Source organism: Schistocerca cancellata, chromosome 2 (assembly GCF_023864275.1).
Source record: "Schistocerca cancellata isolate TAMUIC-IGC-003103 chromosome 2, iqSchCanc2.1, whole genome shotgun sequence".
NCBI classification, from domain to species: Eukaryota; Metazoa; Arthropoda; class Insecta; order Orthoptera; family Acrididae; genus Schistocerca; species Schistocerca cancellata.
In genome coordinates this window covers 411,815,419-411,841,333 of record NC_064627.1, presented here as the reverse complement: position 1 = coordinate 411,841,333, position 25,915 = coordinate 411,815,419, and the positions used below count along the sequence as shown (strand labels likewise).

Sequence of the window (25,915 nt, the reverse complement as noted above, 5' to 3'; positions counted from 1 at the left end):
GTGTTGGCAGCATTGTGGCCGAGACCTTGCTCGCTACAGAAAGGACCTGCCGGATACCTTGGAACGCGTGGCGAAGCGTGGGATACTCTTCGCTGGCGCAAGTCGTTACGTGGACGACAGTAAAATGCTGACCGCAGTTCGCTTTACCGGCACCTACCGCAACATAAAGACAGTGGAGGCAGAGGGGTTTCCCCCCACTGCGGAGAAAGTCTCTGGCCGCGAATCAAGTACTGTAGTCTGTTGCGACGTCTCAGTTCGAAAGGAGCGTCGGGTCGAACTGCCAGCTAAGCCTGCGACCGGAAGCACCCTTGTGCACTACGGATGTAAAGGTATGCGTAACACCTCACTTTTAATCCGCAAGAAGATAGCATGTACTGTGGATTATCTTCTATGTCACCATTCACGCTTCTTCCACTACGTGCATACAGAACGCAAAGTTATACGTCTAAAACGCTCCATCATTCCGTTAGGTCGTAGGCGTGCAGCTTCTGTTCACACAAAACTCACATAGTCGTCAGATTTTTGCGTAGTTGCTCTATCAGTGTGTTATCCATAAACGATGCCAGGATCAAGAAAATATTCCTTTGGTAATCGTTTGATACAGGCTAATCAAGTTATGCGGCGTTTTTTTGGCATAGTGCTTAGCAAATTGCAGGTCTTATTGAAGGCACGGACAGTTATATAATACAATCATGGTCAGAAAAACTGAACACCTTGAACGACTAGAAATAGGACGCTCACATTCACAGGACATGTACATTAGTATGTTCTGCAGAAATGATTAGCATTTCAGTTACCTCGTTTCAGCAAGTGTCCTGTTGCCTATTAGCGCGGGGTCCGCCATGGGCCTTGATAACATGTTCCATGCGTGATGGCATCGACGCGTATAAGGCGAATTTACCTGGTTCGAAAGTTCATCTGAGGTGGTTGGCATTGGGTCACAGCGCTGCACCCATCGTTTCACTGTAAACCACACATTTTCGATTGGCGACAAGTCTGGTAATTTGGCGGGCCAGGGCAAAAGGCTGACATCCTGTGACACCAAGAATGCATGTGCTCGTGCAGCAACATGCTGTCGTTCATTGTCTTGCTGAAAAATGACGTCTGGGGTGTTGTGCAGGAAGGGTATGGCTATGGTCACGTAGGTCACAGCGCCCTGTACACGTACCAAATGTGATCTGTGGTTGTACACAATAGCACGCCATACCATAAGGCCTTGAGTTGGCGCGGTATGTCTTGCGCGAATGCAGTCAATGTGGTGCCGCTCTCCGAGTCGGCGGCAAACCAAAATGTGGCCATCATTTTGAAGCAAACATTATCTGTTGCCATTCCTGTCCTCAGTAGTGTCGTTCCCTACACCATTGCCGTTTAGCATGTATTGGCATATTCGTCAATGGTAGGTCCAGAAGCGAACGACCCGCACGTAACCCATGCCATAATAAACAGCGAAGTATTGTCACCCCTTATAGTGTACGATGTGTTCCACTGTTGCGGCACGGCCGAGGAGGACGCATATCTGTCCTGCAATGCCATTCTAATGAGGTGTAAATCTTCCCGGGGGGGGGGGGGGGATGGAGGGGGAACGGGGTAGGGGCAGAGTGATGCGACCTGATCCACCTCGTCGTCATCTACGCCCTTCCGTGAAGCATTCTGCACACAGCGGTTGCACTGCTGAAACAATTCGTCCCACACGAGCAACAATTTTTCAGGATGGATGCATTACAACTGTCGTGCCTGTAATGCGCCCTCTGAAAACTGACTGATTTGACAGTTCGCGCATACGTCTGCGAGGCATCCTGTACTTCTGCTCAAGACATACTGAACAATTACCTTCGTTTTGTAACAAACCTTCGGTTTACCGGTAGGCGGTGTTGCACTGCGATATCGATGTTGACCTTGAACCCGCTGGCCGACATGGGTCAAATACTAATCATTTCTGCAAAACATACCAATGTGCATGTACTGTGAATATTAACGTCCTATCGCCAGTCGTTCAAGGTGTTCTGTTTTTTTTTCTGAACACGAGTGTATACACGTAATGCGACTGTTTCTTTCATAACGTAATGATTGATACGGAAGTTTTCGAGGTACAACTATGCGTCAGACTGCAAAAAGTTTAACTGCAATCGAAAGGCTACGTGATTCTGGTGACAACACAAATGTAAGAAAACGTATTATGTGAGATGATTCAAATAATGATTTTGTTTACGGCGATTTGTACAGGGCTCAAAAGTGAATGTGCTTTAAGAATGTAGTATCTGCATTAAGAATATCAGATTAAAAAGAAAAATTGGAAAGTTATGTTACGTCTCATTATACATAACTAAAGATGCAACCTTCTTCTGTATTGTCTTGTTACCGACGCTGCACTTCATTAATGACGGCGCTAAATTGTTTTTTAGATTGCACAGTTCGAACCATCTCATAAAATACACTTTCGAAGTAGTCCTATTCGTGTCTTAATTAGGAAAAGCTGTTGTCTCATTGTTATAGTTTGCCATTTAAAGACTTGTTTGATACATCCGACCAAGTTAGTCGATCGCGAGCAAATGTTTTCATAACAATTGCAACCTCCATCCATATGAAACATTCACTATATTCATGCCTCAACTACCTCTACACTTTTTACCCTTCACTCTCCTGTATTACTAAATTAACTACTCGTGGATGCCACCAGATGCGTCTTTTCAACGTATCCCTTCTTTTAGTTATGCAGTGTCACATAGCTACTTTCTCTTTTATGCCATTTAGTAGACCCTACCCCACCATTAGTTAGCAGATCTAACCATCTAATTTTTAGCTTCAGAAGCCTTTATTCCCGTCTGCACATTACGAGTGTATGGTCCACGTTTCAGTTTGAAAAGTTACTGCATTTACAACTTACTGAGAAGGTTTATTTCCGGTGAAACGCCTATCCACAGCTCTTATCGACAGTTTGCATCGCTTTCGTCCTATAAGGAGCTACATTAGTGAATTAATAAACTTTTCTGGTTCTATTGCACGTGACTGAGATGTAACACAAATTCGCTTCCCCAAATTCCCATCAAGACGGAATCAGGAATTACGCCGTTCATGGTCATAAAACTGATTTTCTAGTGGTGTGAGCGGTTTCATTGTCTTTTTTTTTGTTTGTTTGTTTTGACTGTTGAGGCGGTCTCCTGCGACATTGGAGAACAATCGTTCTACCATGCATCTGCTTCCGCGTTCACGACAGCGAATCAGGGCTCACAGACAACAAGAAATATGAGCGAGGCGTGTCAAAAAGAACCAGTATTACGGTCTAACATCCAGTTGATGACTTGGTCACTGTTGACAGAACACAAGCTCGGACTGGGGAAGAATGTCCCTTTCAAAGGAGCCATCCCGACTGTAACTAATTCAGGGAAATCACGGGAAACCTAAATATGGCTGGCCTGACAAGAATTTGAGGTGATGTACTCCCGAATGCGAGTCCACTGCCTTACTGTTGCATCACTTCGCTCGATGCAACATGTAGGTGTGTGAGAATAGTAGTGAGACTAATGTTTTATCTACCAGTATTTTTATTTTGTCAAAAAACAATATTGTCTCCTTCACAGAAGTTAGCTTCGGCAGATACACACCGACGGAGTCGTTATACCAGTCTTGGTAGCAACGCTGGAAGTCTTCAGTTGGTAGGGCCTTCAACATGTCGGTCACATTCTTTTGAATGTTCTCCAAAGTCCCAAAATGACGACCTTTTAAGACAATTTTCAATTTTGGAAAAAGAAAAATGTCACAGGGACTCAGGTCAGGTGAATAGGGGAACTGTGGAACAACAGGAATGAACAACAGGAATACCTTTTGAGCTAAAAAATTCGCTGATGGAAGTGGCCGTGTGATATAGAGCGTTGTCTTGATGCAGCATCCACTTGTCTGGCATATCAGGACTCACTCTATGCACCATTTTTTAAGTCATTCAAGGACATCTGTGTAAAATATTTGGCTGAAAGTTTTTCCTGAAGAAACAAATTCATTACGCACGATACCGCTACTGTCAAATAAACCAGATCAGCAGTGTTTTGATCTTTGATTTGCTCATTCTAGTTTCTTTCGAATAAGGAGATATGTGAGTGTGCCACTCCTCACTTTGTCGCTTTGTCTCAGGATAGTACGAAAAAATCCAGGATTCATTAGCTGTGATCACACGGCTGAACCATTCGTGGTGATTGGCGGCCTTCCCAAGAAGATCAGTGCACAGGTTTCTTCTATTGTCCTTCTGCTCAGTTCTTGGCTTTTCAGCGCCATTTGGCAAAACTTCGGTCAACATTTGATGTACGGTGAAAGTGTTTAAGTTTAAAGGTCACCCATCATCCCCATTGTTAACCGTCGGTCTGATCTCACAAGAGCACGCACACGTTCATCGTTTTCGTCGGTCTTTGAAGTCTCGCTGAGCAAGGTTCATCTTCAACGTGTTTTCGGCATTCCAAAAATGATTTGTGCGAGCGAGAAACTAGTGCTCTCGATGAGGAATGTTTCCATACGTCTGTTTCATCTTTTTAAAGGCCACATTAGCGCATTCCCCTAACTTAACGATATACTTGACTGCATAACATTGCTCTAAATTCCGTTGTTCCATTTTCGTAACACACTATAAAAACACAACTTGAGTGATGCCGCTCTCAAAACCCACATGATGGCTGTATGGAGCTGAAACTCGGATTGAGGGTCTGGAAGGGATGAACACACCGGTCTACACAAAAACGACAACACGGCGTTTCCACATCGATAACAGTGTTATCAGTCTCATTACTTTTCTCACACACCTCGTATCCACGTATCGGACGCTCTGTGATTGTAACTGTAATACTGGCGTTTCTCGTGAATACCACTTTCCAGTTTTCAAGAAGGGTCGTCGAGCAGATACGCAAAACTATAGGCCTATATCTCTGACATCGATCTGTTGTGGAATTTTAGAACATGTTTTTTGCTCGCGTTTCATGTCATTTCTGGAAACCCAGAATCTACTCTGTAGCAATCAACATGGATTCCGGAAACAGCGCCGGCCAGTGTGCCCGAACGGTTCTAGACGCTTCAGTCTGGAACCGCGCGACCGCTACGGTCGCAGGTTCGAATCCTGGCTCGGGCATGGTTGTGTGTGATGTCCTTAGGTTAGTTAGGTTTAAGTAGTTCTAAGTTCTAGGGGACTGATGACCTCGATGTTAAGTCCCATAGTGCTCAGAGCCATTTTGAACCGGAAACAGTGATCGTGTGAGACCCAACTCGCTTTATTTGTTCATGAGACGCAGAAAATATTAGACACAGGCTCTCAGGTAGATGCCATTTTCCTTGACTTCCGGAAGGCGTTCGATACAGTTCCGCACTGTCGCCTGATAAACAAAGAGCCTACGGAATATCAGACCAGCTGTGTGGCTGGATTGAAGAATTTTTAGCAAACAGAACATAGCATGTTGATCTCAATGGAGAGACGTCTACAGACTTTAAAGTAACCTCTGGCGTGCCACAGGGGAGTGTTATCGGACCATTGCTTTTCACTATATATATATATATATATGACCTAGTAGATACTGTCGGAAATTCCATGCGGCTTTTCGCGGATGATGCTGTAGTATACAGAGAAGTTGCAGCATTAGAAAATTGCAGCGACATGCAGGAAGATCTGCAGCGGATAGGCACTTGGTCCAGGGAGTGGCAACTGACCCTTAACATAGACAAATGTAATGTATTGTGAATACATAGAAAGAAGGATCCGTTATTGTGTGATTATATGATAGTGAAACAAACACTGGTAGCAGTTACTTCTGTAAAATATCTGGGAGTATGCTTACGGAACGATTTGAAGTGGAATGATCATATAAAATTAATTGTTGGTAAGGCGGGTGCCAGGTTGAGGTTCATTGGGAGAGTCTTTAGAATATGTAGTCCATCAACAAAGGAGGTGGCTTACAAAACACTCGTTCGACCTATACTTGAGTATTGCACATCAGTGTGGGATCCGTACCAGGTCGGGTTGACAGAGGAGATAGAGAAGATCCAAAGAAGAGCGGCGCGTTTCGTCACAGGGTTATTTGGTAAGCGTGATAGCGTTACGGAGATGTTTAGCAAACTCAAGTGGCAGACTCTGCAAGAGAGGCGCTCTGCATCGTGGTGTAGCTTGCTGTTCAGGTTGCGAGAGGATGCGTCTCTGGATGAGGTATCGAATGTATTGCTTCCCCCTACTTACACCTTCCGAGGAGATCACGAATGTAAAATCAGAGAGATTCGAGCACGCACGGAGGCTTTCAGACAGTCGTTCTTCCCACGAACCACACGCGACTGGAACAGGAAAGTGAGGTAATGACAGTGGCACGTAAAGTGCCCTCCGCCACACACCACTGTGCGGCTTGCGGAGTATAAATGTAAATGTAGATGTAGACATAGATGTAGCCATGTGCATGAAACGAACGAACACATTGAAGTACGATTTACTCGGTGCTTCTAAATTATCGTTGGCCGTATTGAGGACTCCTGTTGAGGACTGATTACGAGTCATTTCGAATAGGAACTGCATTGAGTGAACGTTCCGACTTCGTAACACACTCTCAACCATTTAAAATAATGTATTGCACTCTTATGCGTCTGCTGTGAGAGTACGCAGCTACTTTAATAATGATTACATCTTCCACAAGTTGAGCATTGTGGTAACTATGGCTAATGTTAACTGATATTGTAGTCGAGAAAAAGGATACGGATCATCCGTGGGAGCAGATATTCTGATTCTCTAACGTGATACATGAATGTTATTATATATTTCTGTTGTTTCCTGACATCGTCAGATTGGAGATAAGCGTGCTACGATTGCTAAAAAATTATGGAGTCTTATAAGTAATCCTTTGTTAGGCAAAATTGAAAAACTTATTTCGGCTTAAACAGCTAGCCATTGTCATATCTGAAATTTTATAAAAAATTGCAGATGAGGGAGAGTAATGTGACACAAACTGTCATGACGAAAGGTTACGCAGTCAGGAGGTCAAAGATTGTTGTGTGTAGTCACCAGGCCGGTAGGAGACATACTGTGATCAGTAAATTACGTACTTGTGTTTAACAGTGTTCATAGCCCAACCTTTCTCTACATCGAGCTGTAGATGTACAAAAAGTTGGCTACGAACGCTGTTAAGCACAAGAACGAAATTTACTGATGACAATATGTCTACTACCGGTCTGGTGGCTACATACAGCAATGTTTGTCGTGCTTGGTTTGTACTGACTTTCCGTAACATTTGTCATAATGACAGTTTGTAACTGACCACTCTCGGTCATGTGCAGCTGTCTGTAATATCTCAGATCTGTAGATGGCTAACTGTTTTAGCCGATACCAGTTACCAATGATTATAAATAATTTTTACGATCTTGGCTAATTAAGGATTATTTATGAGTATCCATAACTTTTTACCATACATTTCATCAACCCCTTACCATTAGATACAGTTATTATATTAGTTGCCTGCAAATGTAAGGAACACTTGTCACATGAAATTGCAACTGCTGCACCTTGACCTGAAATATTTTATAATTACAAACCTTGAGAATTATAACTCTAAAAAGATTCTCTGATAACGGAGCTATATAAACAAATAAATTAAGTAGATTAAATCGTGTATTATCAATCACGGGGTAGGTTCCTCTGAATGGAATGAGAGACCGGCAAATTCTTTGGGTTTAATGACCTTAACTAATAGTGTTCCGAAGTTGAGTGGTTAAACTTCGTAAATACAGTTACTGAAAATAGCATAGATAGTTTTCTTTGCGCCTCCATCTACAAGACAGGAACATTTGTGTCAAGACAGTAACTATACAAGCTATGTCAAGTTATCTGGCATGTTAATGAAGGTCCTACAAAGCCTAAACAACTATTAATTAAGGCCAGAATTGGTGAAATATATTCGGACAAGAAAAGTAATTTAAGCAACCTTTGTGGTTGCATCAACAAATAGAATCGAATTCCTATAATTTGTTCTGAAAAGATGGCTGCTGTCAGAGCATAAAAAAAGTAAGTATGATGAATATATTTTAAAAGTCAGAAGTGTCACTTAGTTGACAGAAACGTTGCATTCTGCGGAGATGATGTAACTCCCACTGCTGCCAGTGTAAACAACTTTTGCGCGATACAACCACGTGTGTAACAGCTGATTTTAACAGCTCTCAGCGATATATACGCACGTGTAACGTTGTGTAGAGTTACACAACTTTATACCACCAGCTGTTTCTCGGCTGCCCCCCTCCCCCCCCCCCCCGTCAACATCCCTCCCACCGCACCATTCTACTCCCTGCTACCGCGAATACCGACGCGTAACAGTCTCCTGAAACAGCTGGGACGTAAGCTTTCGCCTCGTCCTTGACCACAACCCGTATATGTGCGGCGTGGCCGCACACAACCGCTACGACGCAAACTGATGGTGCTGCTGACTCCTCGCTGTGCCACTCGCAAATTTTTTTTTCCATCATTTATCCATTACAATGATTGCGCAAATGTCTTCGCTACCCTGACCAAAACTAGTTTATTAAAAATGGACAGCAGAAGGCGTAACTTCAAGTAAACGTTATAAGTGAAGTAGAATGAGGCAGTAGGTACTCCCACGGAGTGCATCCTTCACTGGGCCAGACAGATGGAATTCGGAAGATGCGAGATTCGGACTGTAGGATGGATGAGGAAGAACAGTCCAGTGAACTTTTACGGGCTGGTGGTGGACAAGTGTGTCAGCACTGCCAACAGAGACATCCAGCTGCTAAATAAGATGTTTGTGATCCGTCGGTCACCTCGAATAAGAGTGCCCACACGTTTCAACATTGTACGAGTCACAGGAGTGTGGGACCGGCCTGTAAGGCGCTAGATCGGACAGGTCTGCGCGACCTTGCTGCGGTGATCACAGCCGTCTAGGCCAACGACTCACCGCTATTTTGTTCACTCCCAGGTCTCCGTAGATATGCTGCATGTGCCTATAAATATCTGCGATGCTCTGGTTTTCCGCCAGAAGTAACTCAGTGACAGCTTTGCTTGAAACGCACCTCTGTTACAGACGGCGTTTTGAAGCCTACGTGTAGCGCTGCCACTTACCGGAACTTCATGAAACTGTAGGGGCTGAAGCAGGAATATTTACGATGGCCCACAACAAGTTCGGCATTTTTTCAACCTAAAATGGCCAAAAAAATGTCTCACATCGTGTATTGAACACCCCTCATAAAATAAATTGTAAGAGGGATCACTTTCAAATCTCCCAGTTCACAGTACGCACTCAACGAAGGAAATGAGTTCAGACCTATTTGCTCTACAAGAATTCTCTACCTGGAGACCCGATTGTTCCTTGCACCAGGAGCAAATGGCGCGCATTCATCCATACACACGCTCAACAAAACCAAGCGTCCTTTAAGCACAACTCTCAGTCCTCCGAGTTGCGAAGGTACCATTTTATCGCAGTCGTTGTTGTAGTCGGACAAAAATAGTACAGCACAGACTGAGCCGATTCGGAAAATATTCTGGATGCATACGTTGTACAGCTCTAACGTGAAGCGGCAGATTTTGAAGTAATCCGATCTTCAGACTAAATTTATATACGAAGGGTACATTTCTCAACTTAGGTTCATCATCCAAATTTCATCTACTTTCTACATCTACATCTACATCTACATGACTACTCTGCAATTCACATTTAACTGCTTGGTAGAGGGTTCATCGAACCACAATCGAACTATCTCTCTACCATTCCACTCCCGAACAGCGCGCGGGAAAAACGAACACCTAAACCTTTCTGTTCGAGCTCTGATTTCTCTTATTTTATTTTGATGATCATTCCTACCTATGTAGGTTGGGCTCAACAAAATATTTTCGCATTCGGAATAGAAAGTTGGTGACTGAAATTTCGTAAATAGATCTCGCCGCGACGAAAAGCGTCTTTGCTTTAAAGCTCGGGTATCATATCTGCCACACTTTCTCCCCTATTACGTGATAATACAAAACGAGCTGCCGTTTTTTGCACCCTTTCCATGTCCTCCGTCAATCCCACCTGGTAAGGATCCCACACCGCGCAGCAATATTCTAACAGAGGACGAACGAGTGTAGTGTAAGCTGTCCCTTTAGTGGACTTGTTGCATCTTCTAAGTGTCCTGCCAATGAAGCGCAACCTTTGGCTCGCCTTCCCCACAATATTATCTATGTGGTCTTTCCAACTGAAGTTGTTCGTAATGTTAACACCCAGATACTTAGTTAAATTTACAGCCTTAAGCATTCTACTATATATCGAGTAATCGAATTACAACGGATTTCTTTTGGAACTTACGTGGATCACCTCACACTTTTCGTTATTTAGCGTCAACTGCCACCTGCCATACCATACAGCAATCTTTTCTAAATCGCTTTGCAACTGATACTGGTCTTCGGATGACCTTACTAGACGGTAAATTACAGCATCATCTGCGAACCACCTAAGAGAAATGCTCAGATTGTCACCCAGGTCATTTATATAGATCAGAAACAGCAGAGGTCCCAGGACGCTTCCCTGGGGAACACCTAACATCACTTCAGTTTTACTCGATGATTTGCCATCTATTACTACGAACTGCGACCTTCCTGACAGGAAATCACGAATCCAGTCGCACAACTGAGACACACAGAGAGACAGGCCCACAGCTTGATTAGAAGTCGCTTGTGAGGAACGGTGTCGAAAGCTTTCCGGAAATCTAGAAATACGGAATCAACTTGAGATCCCCTGTCGATAGCGGCCATTACTTCGTGCCAAATTTCGCGCGTCTGTAAATTTTAGCCAATCTTCGGGATTTCGCTTTCTTCTGAACTTCGCATGCTTTTTCCGTTGCCTCTGCAACAGCGTTCGAACCTGTTTTGTCTACCATGGGGGATCAGTTCCATCTCTTACCAATTTATGAGGTATGAATCTCTTCAATTGCTTTGAATTTGAGCCACATCTCCTCTACATTTGCCTAGTCAGTTCGGAAGGAATGGAGATTATCTCTTAGGAAGGCTTCTGGTGACACTTTATCCGCTTTTTTAAACAGAATTATTTTGCGTTTGTTTCTGGTGGATTTGGAAGAAACGGTATTGAGCCTAGCTACAACGACCTTGTGATCACTAATCCCTGTATCAGTCATGATGCTCTCTATTTGCTCTGGATTGCTTGTGGCTAAGAGGTCAAGTGTGTTTTCGCAACCATTTCGCGCGTCTGTAAATTTTAGCCAATCTTCGGGATTTCGCTTTCTTCTGAACTTCGCATGCTTTTTCCGTTGCCTCTGCAACAGCGTTCGAACCTGTTTTGTCTACCATGGGGGATCAGTTCCATCTCTTACCAATTTATGAGGTATGAATCTCTTCAATTGCTTTGAATTTGAGCCACATCTCCTCTACATTTGCCTAGTCAGTTCGGAAGGAATGGAGATTATCTCTTAGGAAGGCTTCTGGTGACACTTTATCCGCTTTTTTAAACAGAATTATTTTGCGTTTGTTTCTGGTGGATTTGGAAGAAACGGTATTGAGCCTAGCTACAACGACCTTGTGATCACTAATCCCTGTATCAGTCATGATGCTCTCTATTTGCTCTGGATTGCTTGTGGCTAAGAGGTCAAGTGTGTTTTCGCAACCATTTACAATTCGCGTGGGTCCGTGGACTAACTGCTCGAAATAATTTTCGGAGAAAGCATTTAGGACAATGTCGGAGAATGTTTTCTGCCTACCATGGGTTTTGAACAAGTATTTTTGCCAACATATCGAGGGAAGGTTGAGGTCCCCACCAACTATAACCGTATGAGTGGGGTATTTATTTTGTTACGAGACTCAAATTTTCTTTGAACTGTTCAGCAACTATATCATCGGAGTCTGCGGATCGGTAGAAGGAGCCAATTATTAACTTAGTTCGGCTGTTAAGTATAACCTCCACCCATACCAATTTGCACGGAGTATCTACTTCGACTTCACTACAAGATAAACCACTACTGACAGACACAAACACTCCACCACCAATTCTGCCTAATCTATCTTTCCTGAACACCGTCTGAGACTTCGTAAAAATTTCTGCAGAACTTATTTCTGGCTTTAGCCAGCTTTCTGTACCCATAACGATTTCAGCTTCTGTGCTTTCTATTAGCGCTTGAAGCTCAGGGACTTTCCCAGCACAACTACAACAATTTACAACTACAATTCCGACTGTTCCTTGATCCAAGAACGTCCTGTATTTGCCATGCACCCTTTGAGATTGCAGCCCACCCCGTACTTTCCCGAGGCCTTCTAACCTAAAAAACTGCCCAGTCCACGCCACACAGCCGCCGCTACCCGTGTAGCCGCCAGCTGCGTGTAATGAACTCCTGACCTATTCAGCGGAACCCGAAACCTCACCACCCTATGGTGCAAGTCAAGGAATCTGCAGCCAACACGGTCGCAAAACCGTCTGAGCCTCTGATTCAGACCCTCCACCCGGCTCTGCACCAAAGGCCCGCAGTCGGTTCTGTCAACGATGCTGCAGATGGTGAGCTCTGCCTTCATCTCGTAAGCAAGACCGGCAGCCTTCACTAAATCAGATAGCCGCTGGAATCCAGAGAGAATTTCCTCAGATCCAAAGCGACACACGTCATTAGTGCCGACATGTGCCACCACCTGCAGCTGGCTGCACCCTGTGCTCTTCATGGCATCCGGAAGAACCCTTTCCACATCAGGAATCACCCAACCCGGAATGCACACGGAGTGCACACTGGATTTCTTCCCCCCCTTAGCCGCCATATCTCTAAGGGGCCCCATTACGCGCCTAACATTGGAGCTCCCAACTACGAATAAGCCCACCCTCTGCGATTGCCCGGACCTTGAAGGCTGAGAATCATCCTCTGAAACAGGGCATGCAGCTGCATCTGGTTCAGCCAGAGACAGTACCTGAAACCTGTTTGTCAGACGCACCGGGGAGGCTTTCTGACCAGCCTCCGGGGACGTCTTTCGCTGCCTGCCACGCCTTGGAACGACGTCCCAATCAACCACAGGCGAGGGTTCAGCCCCACTGCGGCTAGCAACCGGGGCAACCACAGCGGCAGACCGATCTGGGGACAGACGGGACGAGGTTGACATCCCCGTGATATCCAAGTCCGGCTCCCCACGGTGGTGCCCATTGGCAACATCCTCAAGCTGCGCAACCGAAGTCAGCGCCGCTTGCAGCTGTGAGCGAAGGGATGCCAACTCAGCCCTCATCCGAATACAATAATCACAGTCCATTCTAATCGATTTGAATAACAGTTACTGAAACACGAGTCCGTGCCTAGATAACGCAAGGGAAACACGCAAAGAATGTATGAACTAACCTGTACAAATGCCTAACGACTGGGCTACAATCTGCCTAAATTTACGATTACAGTAACTAAAACTCGAAAGTACACATCCTATACGAAATTCACAAGCAATTTAAGTAAGAATCTACGAAGTAAACACTAAAGCGCGATGCTACAACTCACAAATACTATAACACGCCCAAAATTTATGAATTAAACAATGCAAGTACCCAAGAAATTAAGAATTAAACTATGTAACAAATAAGTAAGCTAAGAGTATACTGTCCCCGCTATTACCCCTAGAAGGCTGTAACAGTAGTTGTGGAACACTAAATATAGAAAACATCATCACCACTTCTTATAGAGCTTTTGGAGTTGAGAATGAGACGTTTCAGCAGAAGAAAAAAGAAAACAACATAATTTGTTAAAAAGAATAAGTGTTTTTCGTTTAAGTGAGATGCAGTTTATTGTTCATTGAGAAAATTAATTTTTTACTCGGTAGCAAAATATTCGATTACAGCATAGACACCCTCTTCATTCGATGCTAATTCACTCCCTCCGAACAGTTTCCTTGACAGTGTGAAAAGAGTATCTTGCATGGAGACAGATCTTGAAAATGATGTTTAATGCAGAACACACGGACATTTACTGTTACAACGGTCAATGTGTGAGGAAGCGTGGTCAATGTGTAGCGACGTGAATTGTTATGGTGTAATCCTTTCATTTGCATTCTCATTAACCTATCATGTTTCATCTTCAGTTTCATGCATCCGTGTCAAACAGCAACTACTGCATGAATTTCTCCTTTTTTAACGTACTTATAGCTAGATCAAATGTTAGCGAAAGGATACAGTGTGTAGTGGTTCAATTTAAGTGAATTAATGTACCGTATTGCTGCCTACGAGCCTTCTTCCATTATCAGTGACACCCAGTGTGTCACATAAATTGCTCATAAACGGTATTCCACCACCTGCGTATGTACCAGGTGGTTATAATTAATGTATAGCTACTGACAGAGGTCCAGACTGGGTTCTAATTATCTTATGACAACGAAACGCGCTAGGTTTTCTAATGCTCATTCCATGTGCACTGAAAATAATTAGTTCCAATTTTGGCCAAGAGCTACAAATCTGGAGCTGTGAATGCAAGAAAGATTTGTGGGTATGTAATAGACTACGTGCGGGCCGAGCGCAGAAAACTTTAAACAAGTGAGAAAGACGTCAAGCTGATATAATTAACTGCCACTTACACAGTTTTTCCAGTCTGTGCACTGGAGACGCCGACGAAAGGCTGCATCCGTCAAACGACGTGATCAACACTTGCTCGTCGCAGTTCCGGTGTAATCTGAGCAACATGATCCTGTATACTGGCCTTCAGATCAAGTGGACACCGGACGTATCCCTGGTAAACGCTTTCTTCTAGATAACCCCAGAGTCAAAAGTTATATGAATTCAGACTGGGTGATCTTGCAGGTCATGCCTTTGGAAATAACATGTTCGTGGAAGGTTGTACTGATCAGATCTTTCAGTAGTCGTGCGGCATCAGGTGTTCCCATATCTCGCTTGAAAACTGCGGTTTCCTAACAGTTGCCCTCTTCCAAAGCAGGAATCACATGCTGTATAAGGAGGTCTCGATAACGTTCAGGCACATCTGACAGGCCCTCTGTGTATTTTCTTCAAAGAAGAACAGATCGACAATGTGAATCCACACTACACAATCGCATACGACGAGTGCCGTAGCTCTTTGTGCACAACATGCGGTTTAGCAGGACCAGAAATTCAGGAGTTCTGTCTAATCACTGCAACCTATGGTTTAAAATGTACCGGCCACATATTAAAGCAAGTTTAGAACGTCACTACAGATCATGAAGTTTCAGTTGTTGCACCGTCTGTGTCTTGCCGGGTACCAGGGTACAGCCGCGCGGAGTGGCCGCGCGGTGTAAGGCGCCATGCAGCGGATTGCGCGGCCCCTCCCGCGGAGGTTTGAGTCCTCCCTCGGACGCGGTCGTGTGTGTTGTTCTTAGCATAAGTTAGTTTAAGTTAGTTTAAGTAGTATGTGAGCCTGCGGACCGATGACCTAACAGTTTGGTCCCTTAGGAATTCACACGCACACAAGGGTAAAATAGAATGCAAAACTTTCCGTGCTGTTGACCATGGTCTGATCAATTCCCGTGACACTGCATGAGCACTAACACTACCCAGAGCAGAGACTGCATGGTTATGAAACTTCCTGGCAGATTAAAACTGTGTGCCGGACCGAGACTCGAACTCGGGACCTTTGCCTTTAGCGGGAAAGTGCTCTACTGGCCAGTACTGGCAGAAGTAAAGCTGTGAGGGCGGGGCGTGAGTCGTGCTTGGGTAGCTCAGTCGGTAGAGCACTTGCCCGCGAAAGGCAAAGGTCCCGAGGTCGAGTCTCGGTCCGGCACACAGTTTTAATCTGCCAGGAAGTTTCATATCAGCGCACACTCCGCTGCAGAGTGAAAGTTTCATTCTAGAAACATCCCCCAGGCTGTGGCTAAGCCATGTCTCCGCAATATCCTTTCTTTCAGGAGTGCTAGTTCTGCAAGGTTCGCAGGAGAGCTTCTGTAAAGTTTGGAAGGTAGGAGACGAGGTACTGGCAGAAGTAAGGCTGTGAGGACGGGGCGTGAGTCGTGCTTGGGTAGCTCAGTCGGTAGAGCACTTGCCCGCGAAAGGCAAAGGTCCCGAGGTCGAGTCTCGGTCCGGCACACAGTTTTAATCTGCCAGGAAGTTTCATATCAGCGCACACTCCGCTGTAGAGTGAAAGTTTCATTCTAGACTGCATGGTTAGTTACACCAAGAGCAACCTCATCAATAACTTCACCAGAACAGAACGCCTTCCTCTTCCAGGCGCCACACCAAACTCACATGTGTTTTCGAATTTCATTATCATCTCCTTTAAACTAGTTAATGACGTCGGTCTTCTCCTCAGACCTTTCAGTAGGCGATACTCTCTCAATGCAGCATAGAAATTACTGACGTTCACATAAAACAGTTTCACTAACAGCGCACGGTCTCTCTTCTCGAAAACCATACTGTTCACTCACGTTATGACTTGTCAAATGACAGCGTGGATGTCATACCGTCATAAAAACAGTGTACAACATTTGATTTGCACCTGGTGGCTACAGCTGGAACTAATTTTCTTTTCCCGCATAAATCGATTCCGTATTAACGCATTAGCATACCGATATCTACGAAGTTCCGCTGACACACGATAATTACAAACCACACTGGACCTCCGTGAGTAGCTACGCTTCACTTTAATTATAACCACCTGGTAGATCATGTACGAGGTTAGGTTTCAGGGGAGCAGGGAATGAATAAGTTATATAAAACTAAAAAAAAGTAGCATTACAGTAAAATAATTATAAAACAGTACCCAAAATGAAGGCACTTTATTCTATAGAACACGTCGTTGCACTTCTGTGAACTCAAAATTTGCTGCTGTATGACATTCAATACCGTGTTTTTCCATCCGATCATTGTAATACGTCCGAATCTTCCTCGTCACGTTGTGCACAAGATGGTCGAGACGTTGCTGGCCTAAGACTGCCCAACCCTTCGACGTACCAAGGTCATCCTGTGAGTAAGGAGGGTTACTGAGAGAACGCACTGCAAGTTTCAACGGGACCAGTCATCACGGACTAGATGGGCACGGACGTTGAGGACAGCAAAGCAACAGCAGAGATGCTTAACTTCGTCTTCAAATTTTCATTTTCCAAGGAAAGCCCAGGTATTATGCCCCAGCTTCACCCTCGTATCACTGAAAAGATGAGTGAAGTAGATATTAGAGTCATTGACGATGAGAAACAGCTTAAATCATTAGAACTGAACGAAGCTCCAGTACCCTACGGAATCTCTATCAGAATCTGTACCCAATATAATCTATCGTAGATCTCTCGGGAAAAAGTGCCCAGTAGACGGAAGAAAGCACAGGTCTCACCGGTTTACAAAAGGGTAGCACAAGTGATCCACAGAACTACCGTCTAATATGTTTGATATCTATTTGCTGAAGGAACTTAGAAAATAAAACTTTGAACATAGCTGCTAAGGTTCAGTGTCACAAATATTAAGTCAAAATTGACCTGGTTTCGACGCTACTATGAGCATCGTCTTCAGAATTAGACTAACTGTTCTAAAACATCTTAGGTATATAGTACATTAATAAAATTAAAGTTTGTACTGACTCGAAAAGATGCAGTACTTACAAGTCACATATTAAAAAAGATCTAAGCCGGAAAGGTGACGTCATGAACAGTTGTGAGATGGCGAGCCGCTAAGGGCTGCTCGTACTGTGAACAAGGGTTGCAACAAGACTGAGGGCTTATTTGTTCCAATATAACTTAGAAAATATTTTGAACTCAAATCTTGAACAGTCACGTCATTATGTGAAACCCAACTCACTCTTTTCTCACTTTACACACTGAAAGCCGTGGATCAAGGCAGTCAGTCAGACGCAATATAGCTTGATTTACGAAAAGCATTTGACTCATTATCACACATGTATGCTTATTATGAAAAATACGAATGTATGGGGTATCAGGCGAAATTTGTGACAAGATTAAGGATTTTTTGTAAGGAGAATAGAGAGCCGTCGGCAGATGCAAAAATAACTTGAGGTATGTCGCAATGAAGTCTGTTGGGACCATCGCTGTTTATGTTGTGTATGAATGTCCTTACGTACAACATAATACTGACCTCAGACTTTCAGCAAATTATGCAGTTGTCTATAATGAAGTACTGTCCGAAAGAAGCAGCACATATATTCAGTTAGACCTAGATAATATTTCAAAACGGCAGTGACTAGCAAATTGCTTTCAGTTTACACAAATTGCTTTGCAAATAAAAAAAACGAATATGCTATGAGTATAATGTAAGTCGCAGCTGGAGTCGGTCAGCTCATACAAATACGAAATGGAACGATGACATAGAATCAGTCGTAGGTAGAGAAGGTAGCAGACTGTGGTTCATTGGTAGAATACTAGGGAAATGCTGTCAGTCTATAAAGGAGACTGCAAACAAAACACTCTTGTGACCCATCCCAGAAAATTGCTCAAGTATGTGGGACTCAAGCAAATTAGGACAAGTATGGGATATCAACGTATACAGCGAAAGGCACCGGCACCCAAATGGTCAAAGAATTGTACGACCCGTGCAAGAGTATCACGAAGATGCTGGAGAAATTGGAGGTAGACAAACTATTCTCTGGAAGTCTACTTTCAAAGTTTTAAGGACCGGTTTTAAATAATGACTCTAGAAAAATTAGAAACATACTATTACGCCTTTACGTATTGGTCCCGAAAGGATGTTGTTTGTTGTTGTGGTCTTCAGTCCTGAGACTGGTCTGATGCAGCTCTCCATGCTACTCTATCCTGTGCAAGCTTCTTCATCTCCCAGTACTTACTGCAACCTACATCCTTCTGAATCTGCTTTGTGTATTCATCTCTTGGTCTCCCTCTACGATTTTTACCCTCCACGCTGCCCTCCAATGCTAAATTGGTGATCCCCTGATTCCTCAGAACATGTCCTACCAACCGATCCCTTCTTCTTGTCAAGTTGTGCCACAAACTCCTCTTCTCCCCAATCCTATTTAATACCTCCTCATTACTTATATGATCTACCCATCTAATTTTCAGCATTCTTCTGTAGCACCACATTTCGAAAGCTTCTATTCTCTTCTTGTCCAAACTATTTATCATCCATGTTTCACTTCCATACATGGCTACACTCCACACAAATACTTTCAGAAACGACTTCCTGACACTTAAATCTATACTCGATGTCAACAAATTTCTCTTCTTCAGAAACGCTTTCCTTGCCATTGCCAGTCGACATTTTATACTCTCTCTACTTCGACCATCATCAGTTATTTTGCTCCCCAAATAGCAAAACTCCTTTACTACTATAAGTGTCTCATTTCCTAATCTAATTTCCTCAGCATCATCCGACTTAATTTGACAACATTCCATTATCCTCGTTTTGCTTTTGTTGATGTTCATCTTATATCCTCCTTTCAAGACACTGTCCATTACGTTCAACTGCTCTTCCAAGTCCTTTTCTGTCTCTGACAGAACTACAATGTCATCGACGAACCTCAAAGTTTTTATTTCTTCTCCATGGATTTTAATACCTAGTCCGAATTTTTCTTTTGTTTCCTTTACTGCTTGCTCAATATACAGATTGAATAACATCGGGGAGAGGCTACAACCCTGTCTCACTCCCTTCCCAACCACTGCTTCCCTTTCGTGCCCCTCGACTCTTATAACTGGCCATCTGGTTTCTGTACAAATTGTAAATAGCCTTTCGCTCCCTGTATTTTACCCCTGCCACTTTCAGAATTTATCTTCTAAGATAAGTCGTAGGGTCAGTATTGCTTCACGTGTTCCAACATTTCTACGGAATCCAAATTGATCTTCCCCGAGGTCGGCTTCTACCAGTTTTTCCATTTGTCTGTAAAGAATTCGTGTTAGTATTTTGCAGCTGTGACTTATTAAACTGATAGTTCTGTAATTTTCACATCAGGATACAGAGAATAATATTAGATTAATCACAGCGCGCGTGAAAAGAATGGAAAAGAGCCCTAATAACTGTTACAGTTGGATGTGTCTTATGACATGCACGTCACAGTGTTTTGCAGAGTATAGATCTAAATGTAGATGTAGTCCCAAACATCAAGAATGAACCTGGAATTTTTGCCTTTCGCGTGCAAGCGCTGTATCGACTGCGCTGCCGAAGCAAGTTTCTTGAGTCCCCCGACCCCCTCCCAGTCGTCCTCACAGCACACCTTTTGCCAGTACCACCCTCCCGCTTCCCTTAACTTCACGGTCTCCTGCCTAGCTTTCAGCACTAGGTCTCCTGGAAGAAGGGATACTGCGGAGAAGTTTCCGATCGGAGAACTCTCCACTAGAGTGCACATTCATCCTGGAAACAGTCCTGAAGTCTTGGCTAGTCCCACAAGGTACGCAGGATAAATTCTGCGAAGCGTGCAAGGTAGGAGAGAGTTACCGGCGGAAGTGAAGCTGTGATGGTGGGTTATGAGTAGTTCTTGAAAAAGCCTCTTGGTAAAGTACTTTCCCGCGGAAGGCAAAGATCCCAGATTCGGTTTCTGGTCCTGCGCGCAGCGTTAATGTGCCAAGAAGCATGCTCAGCCGATTTCACGTCAGCAGATGCCGCAGAGCATCCCCTTCAGTTGAAGCCTAATCCTGAAATGACCCTCCGAGGCATGGTGAAAAACTAAATAGTGTACCAAAGTCGAGCTATCATGTTCGCGATGGGAGACACAACACACACTACTGAGAATGCTCGTTTACTATTACTTTCATACTGGCCGTACGTAGTGGTTTCCTGTGCTCGTAAGATTGTTGAAAAAGAGGTTTCTCATCAAGAAGAGGTTAACTGAGGGAAGGACAAAATTTTTTGAGCTGTTTACGTAAGTCTGATAAGACGATTCAGCAAGACGACAGGCACCAGTTTAGCACTTATCGATCTCGTTATTACACTCATTTACAGAGGAACGGTACTGATACAGTGTCTCCACAGTAATATGCAGATTTTCAAAGTGTGTTACTGGTGCTGTTCATACAGACACGATTGACATTTGCTTCATCTGGGAACATTACGATTTGAAAAAATCACCGGCAAGGTATGGAACAGAGAACTGCAGCGACTTCGTTAATGTGCTGCTTCGAATGGTCATAAAAAAGGTAGAAGCCATATCGACGTCATGGTCCCTTTTCTTTCGTTATTGCAACATACACAACGTCTTTAATGGACATTAATGTGGAGATGAATTCGTGGTGGGCCGCATCAAACCAGTCAAAACACCGGTGACTCAAAAAATATGGCGCCTTGAGCTCTACTGGGGAGTGGGGACACTTTCGATGAGGTGTCTCAATGTCTGCAGAAGAATGACGCTCATTCTTCCTCAAGAACCGAGACCAGAGATGATAGTGATGTTGGACTCCGGGATCTGGAGGGAGTCGACATTCTAACAAATCCCAAAGGTGTCCCACTTGGTTCAGGTCGGGACTGTGGGCAGGTCAGTCCGTTTCAGCAATATCATTGTCCATAAATCATTGCCTTATAGATGGTGTTTTATGACAGGGTGAATTGTCATGCTGGTACAAGGTAATTCTTTACTGTAGCCGAACACAGTGCTGTTACATGTGTTCTTAACTTTCCTCATTTAAAGTTTTCTTAACTGCTATAAAGAGACCACACACTATCCACGAGAAACTCCTCCATACTGTAATACCACTTCCTCGGCGCTTCATCTGACACTACATATGATTGCAGGTAAAATTCTCCACGCTTTCGCCAAACCCTGACCCTTCCATCGGATTACTACAGGGTATAACGTGATTCATCACTCCAAATCACTCGTTTCCAATTATCCACTGCTCAGTGTTTTATCTGTTTACACCACCCCGGGCGTCATTTAGCATTAACTAAAAAAATGTTCGGTATATGAGGGGCTGCTGTCAGTAAATGATGTGTGCCTGGTCTTCGTTTAGTTCTGCTTGTTCTTTCACCTTCCCACTTTATGATCACATCAACAAAAACCGACTTAGGCAGTTTTAGAAGGATTGAAACGTCAGAGACGGAATTGTTACACAGCTGTTAACCAGTGAGTAGTATACGGTCGAAATAAATGAGTTCACCTGACTGACCAGTTCTGCTGTTATTTCTTCTCTACTTACAACACTGTAGTTCCCACCATCTTTCATACTGGCGGGTCCTATTCTCGAGACATCTAGTAGTCAGTTCCGTATAACGTAGCGGTATCCAAATACCTTGCATCCGATTATGTATGTGGAGCTCCAAAACAATACTAATATTTGTTATACTTACCATTCATGCAGTCACTATTTAAGAGTTACTACATCAGTCAACATCATCAGCTGAATTAAAGTACGAGCTATTTCGACACAGTTAGTTAAAGTGTTGCTTTGAATTCCAATAAAAGGGGTAAAAGCCGCATTGACCTAAGTGTCGCTACGCTTTGGTAAGTGGAACGTATACCTGCCTGCCTTATTACCCGTGTGATTGACCTATGACTACATTCTTTCGACTTAGTACTGTATTTTATTTTATTTAGCCCGACTGCGTTTTCAGAAAAAAATATGTTCTGAAACATTAAAAGTCATTTGTATCACAATATCACAACACTAGTTAACACCATGTAATCGTGTAGTCTGCTATTATGAGAGCATTTATAATATTCTTCAGAATCATCAGTACCGTTCCCATCACAAAGCGAACAAACAAATAACATTTCCATGTGTTAAGCATGACCGAAGATGTGCATAAGTGGTTTAAATACTTGAGGTTCCACAGAGTGGTGGGGCTCGTATTTTTTTAGGTTTAGCGTTGTTAACTCGTATCGTGGAGATTCATACGTTCGAGTGTCGCCTCGGTTACATGCGTTGGTTTGAAAGGCGTGGCCAATGTATACGTCACATGAATACAAAAGAATGCAAATCGTTTCTTACGTTGACATTGAATGTCATGTGGATGTAGATGCAGCGTGTAGTATGAGTGTATCTACAGGTGACGGAAATATGAACACCGTTGTGCAGGCAGTATTACCAAGGAATCGAAAGGTAAACAGAAAAGAAAACGGAAAGAACTGTGAGACTTCATGTTTTAAATAAAGTCCCGCGTCATTCAGATAGTAGAATAGGTTATGTTGCTCAAATGTTTCACACTTATACAGCTCATACAGAGCTGGGATATGACTGCATCAGACTCAGGCAGCCGTATTTCCATATCCAGTTAAATTGGAACATAAGTTTATATGAACTTTCTCGGTCTTAACTGCCTGTACACTCTACTCTTAAAATCTTTACCTTAACTCTTGAGGCATCTTGCGCAGTCATACATTACTCTCACTTGCCCCAAACATGAGTCAAGCAGCTAGAGTCCATATAGCTATTATTGCACTCGTATCATAGATTTCTTGAAAACTATGACTCTTGCGGCTGTAGCATAAAAATTATATTTGCGTTATTAAATATTGGTAAATTTCGGTGAGACGATAAACTACTCAAAAGCTTCCAACTCAGCTAATAAGGATTGCTATTACGAGCAACTTAAATTGGAACGATCACACAGAAAATATTGCAGGGAAGGCGAACCAAACACTGCGTTTCAATGCCAGAACGCTTAAAAGATGCAACAAATCTACCAAAGAAAACGCCTTCACTTCACTTGTCCGTACTCTGAGGGATGATGTTTGGTTTGTGGGGCGCTCAACTGCGTGGTTATCAGCGCCCGTACAATTTCCCAACCTTTGCTCAGTCCAATTTCGCCACTTTCCTGGATGATGATGAAATGATGAGGACAACACAAACACCCAGTCATCTCGAGGCAGGTGAAAATCCCTGACCCCGCCGGGAATCGAACCCGGGACCCCGTGCTCGGGAAGCGAGAACGCTACCGCGAGACCACGAGCGGCGGACAGAGTTGTCCGTGCTCTGCTGGAATTTTGCTGCTCGCTATGGGATCCTTATCAGATAGGATCGATGGAAGACATCGGAAAAGTTCAAGGAAGGGCAGCTCGCTTTGTAGTATCGCGAAAAAGAGAAGAGAGTGTCACGTATCATATACGTGAGTTGGTGTGGCAATCGTTAAAACAAGGGCGTTTCTCGTTGTGACGAGTTCTTTTCACGAAATTTCGATCATCAACTTCCTCCTCCGTATGCAAAAATATTTTGTTGACTCCGTCACAACAAGAGATATCAGAGCTCGAACGGAAAGACTCAGTGTTAGTTTTTCCCGCATGCTATTCCAGAGTAAAGCTTTAGAGAAATAGTCTTAAAGTGGTTCGATGAACCCTCTATCAGGACATAAGTGTGAATCGCAGATTAGTCACGTAGATGCAGATGTAGATACCTGGTAATTTTAAAATTGCTGTAATGATTTTTAACAGGTGTGGCAGACATAGGAAGTAGATTTTCATAGGGAATGTCACTCTCAGCCTGCGTTTATTTTCAACAAATAAACCTGTTGGGAAGAAGGGACAAGGGGCGGTGCCAGCGCATAGCCTACTCTTCTCTAACAACATGAAGACGGCCACCGGGCTTAACGTCCCATGTGACAGATGAATCACCGTCAACAGTGTCATACACTATGTGATCAAAAGTACCCAGACAACCCCAAAAAGATACGTTTTTCTTGCTAGTTGCACTGCGCTGCCACCTACTGCCAGGTACTCCATATCAGCGACCTCAGTAGTCATTAGACATCGTGAGAGAGCAAAATGGGGTGCTCCGCAGAGCTCACGGACTTCGAACGTCGCCAGGGGACTGGGTGTCACGTGTGTCATAAGTCTGTAAGCGAGATATCCACACTCCTAAACATCCCTAGGTCCAATGTATCTGATGTGATAATGAAGTGAAAACGTGAAGGGACACGTGCAGCACAAAAGCGTATAGGCCGACCTCGTCTGTTGACTGACAGAGACCGCCGACATTTGAAGAGGGTCGTGATGTGTAATAGGCAGACATCTAACCAGACCATCACACAGGAATCCCAGACTGCATCAGGATCCACTGCAAGTACGATGACAGTTAGGCGAGAGGTGAGAAAACTTGGATTTCATGGTCGAGCGGCTGCTCCTAAGCCACACATCACGCAGGTAAATGCCAAACGACGCCTCGCTTGGTGTAAGGAGCGTAAACATTGGACAACTGAACTGTGGAAAAATGTTGTGTGGAGTGACAAATCACGGTACACAAAGTGGCGATCCGATGGCAAGGTGTGGGTAATGGCGATTGTCCGGTGGACGTCATCTACCAGGGTCTGTAGTATAAACAGTAAAATTCGGAGGTGGTGGTGTTATGGTGTGGTCGTCTTTTTCATGGAGGAGGCGTGCACCCCTATTTGTTTCGCGTGGCACTAGCACAGCACAGGCCTACATTGATGTTTTAAGCACGCTTCCCACTGTTGGGGATGCCGATTGCCCCTTTCAACACGATCGAGCGCCTGTTCACACTGCACGGCCTATGGCGGAGTGGTTACATGACAATAACATTCCTGTAATGGACTGGCCTGCACAGAGTCCTGACCTGAATCCTAAAGAACACCTTTGGGATGTTTTGGAACGCCCATCTCGTGCCAGCCCTCACCGACCAACGTCGATACCTCTCTTCAGTGCAGCACTCCGTGACGAATGGGCTGCCATTCCCCAAGAAACCTTCCAGCAACTGACTGAACGTATGCCTCGGAGAGTGGAAGCTGTCATCAAGGCTAAGGGTGGGGCAACACCATGTTGAATTCCAGCATTACCGATGGAGGACGCCACGGGATTGTAAGTCATTTTCAGCCAGGTATCCGGATACTTTCCATCACATAGTGTATTTCCTCACTTCATGACACATTGCGGAGAGGTTTGGAATTTAATCCAGGATGTTGACACAAAGACAAGTCACCAGGAAATCTACGCCACCACCTCTCCTCCCATAGCCGGCCAACAGACGTTAGCAACCCTGGCTATGGAGGCAGGTTTGAGGGGTTGTCGAACGTCGTTGATTGGAGTGGTATATAATGATCACATCGCTCTCCAAAACGTTGACACCACCTTTCGACACCAGAATAACTCTCTGGCCTCCAGTTTCTTTCCCATT

At 44.1% G+C, this 25,915-nt stretch overlaps 1 protein-coding gene across 2 annotated transcripts in view; it reads left to right on the top strand.

Moving 5' to 3' along the window:
• LOC126161859 (organic cation transporter protein-like) overlaps positions 1-25,915 on the top strand; it is a 325,910-nt gene that overhangs the window by 20,661 nt on the left and 279,334 nt on the right. Inside the window, exon 1 of one of the 2 annotated variants that reach the window (XM_049917972.1) lies at positions 154-329. The exons of the other annotated variant lie outside the window; for it this stretch is intronic. The gene's annotated coding sequence lies outside the window, so the exon portion shown is untranslated. Of the gene's footprint in view, positions 1-153; positions 330-25,915 lie in introns of those variants that run through there. 2 annotated transcript variants of the gene reach the window in all.